Genomic DNA, 2,201 nt, shown 5'->3' with positions numbered 1-2,201 from the left:
AGTAGGCCTATTTCTAATTACATGTAAAGATAATATCTTTACATGTATTTAGAAATAGTACACAACACGTTAAATTCTTATATGTATGTATTATTGTTATTTTACATTATAGGCCTACTAATAATTCGAATATTCGGATGATAAACGATTGCAACATCGTCGATTGAACCTTTAAGTACGATGGTCATTTTATTCAGAATTGCCTGATCGTGTTCCAGAGAAACATAATTTGTGGTATCGAAGTGACACTTTATTAACACTATCAATAAATTTTGTTACTTAAACGTCGTCACATTAATGTTTTCAAGCCTACTTAATGACCTGACGAAAAGTGATCTAGAAGTCTTGGGCTTACAATTATTATGGCGAATGTAAATTGTTGTCCGTTTCTAAATAGTGTTACTGTAATAGAGCCTATTATTAAACGTTGGAATGGTACCATATATAAATTTATAACCAGGGAGCAAAGTAGCTTAGCTCAGTTGCATAAAGTGGTGGTAGCCACTGTGTGCGCTGAAACGTGGAGATCTCTTAGGTCTCCGATTCAAATAAAATCAAATCATTCTTTATTGAAACACTCAAAATGGGTTGAATTTTGCAAAAGTAAAGGGTTCAAGCAGAAAAATCCAAACAATCAAATTTTAAACATTTTTTTAACAAAAAGGACCCATATCACAAAACAGCAAAAGGAAAGAGGTTCAAAGGGCAAAAAGGCAACCAATATTAAAATCAATATTATTATTATTTATTATTATTATTATTATTATTATTATTATTATTATTATTATTATTATTATTATTATCATTATTATTTTATTATTATTATTTTATTATTATTATTATTATTATTATTATTAATTAATTATCATTATTAATATTATTATTGTAATTATAATTATTGTAGTGAGATTATTGTAGTTATTTTAAATACTTATTTAAAAATGAACAAAGCATTAGCCTGTGCATGGAGTTCTTACCAGCCCTGAAACAAACCAAAATTTAAGATGATTTTTTTGGACCGTTCAGTTTTAACTTTTAGGAGGATAAATTCTTTAGGTCTTCTAAAGCCGGTTACTCATTGCGTGCGACGGCGACGCGACGGCAACGCGACGAAGAACGCACGCGAAGACACGGACTTAATGGATCGTCTTTTTAATGAGGATCCGTTGAGATTGCCACTGACAATCAGCAGACGGTGTTGCGTCGTCTGTCGCTCGCCGGAAGCAAATATGGATTCGTCGTGCGACGGTCGAGCAATCGCTGCTCTCCTTGTGTTCCAGACGGAGGGCTGAAATGCAAATTACGATAGCGCACCGTCTTTCGGATGAGACATTTAACCCGTTGGTCCCGTGTGCATTATGGCTTGTGTGCGAGTTAAAGAACGCCATATACTAGTCGGAAAAGAGGGGATTGTCTCCTGGTGTACATTGTCGTAATGACTATGCGTTTTCGTGCGCCACTCAGTCTAAAGTTGCCAATTGTTTTACAAATGAAAATAAAAAGAAAATTATACTTGCATTTTAAGTCTATGAGTGCCACTTCCGGCCACTTAAAGGTGCCCTAATCATAAATGATTAGCCCTAACCATGCTGGGGACTTTTGTAGTTTATCCTTGGTGTTTACACTGAATATACCCTGTCTCTTATACACATCTCCACTGACATTTTTATTACTATAATTAATGTAATTACTATTAATTACATTAATTATAGTAATGCATGTAATGTAATTACTATTAATACTATTATTACTATTATAATAATTCTTATAAAAAATTTTAAAAAGAGGCCTAGAAATCAAGTTGTGCGGAGTGGAATGTTAGAAACAGTCAACATAGCCATGTATCCTAATTAATCCCTCCTGGTCACCCTAAGCCCTGTTGACACTTGATTTTTCTCTTTGTATACGAATGGCGGCATTTTTCAAAATGGCCTCCAAAATTAGCTAAAATGTTCTTAAAATTGGAGCTAAATAAGCTACAGATATGATTTTGGTGTCTAAACAATGTCTAGACAGGCAACAAACTAGACATATAAAAACTATTGTCACTCAAACCAGAATAGGACATAATTCATAAATAGGTGTTATTTGTTTTAAAATAACCGCAAAATATACCTAAAATGTACGGTATATAGAATAAGAATAAACATATGTAACAAGCCCATAAGGGACCCATATGGTGCCCATATGCAGATCTATAT

This window comes from Anneissia japonica, unplaced genomic scaffold (assembly GCF_011630105.1).
Source record: "Anneissia japonica isolate Jap-2015-1 unplaced genomic scaffold, ASM1163010v1 scaffold3351_len82871_cov96, whole genome shotgun sequence".
NCBI classification, from domain to species: Eukaryota; Metazoa; Echinodermata; class Crinoidea; order Comatulida; family Comatulidae; genus Anneissia; species Anneissia japonica.
The sequence above is the reverse complement of the archived record's forward strand: the minus strand, read 5'-3'. Positions refer to the sequence as shown.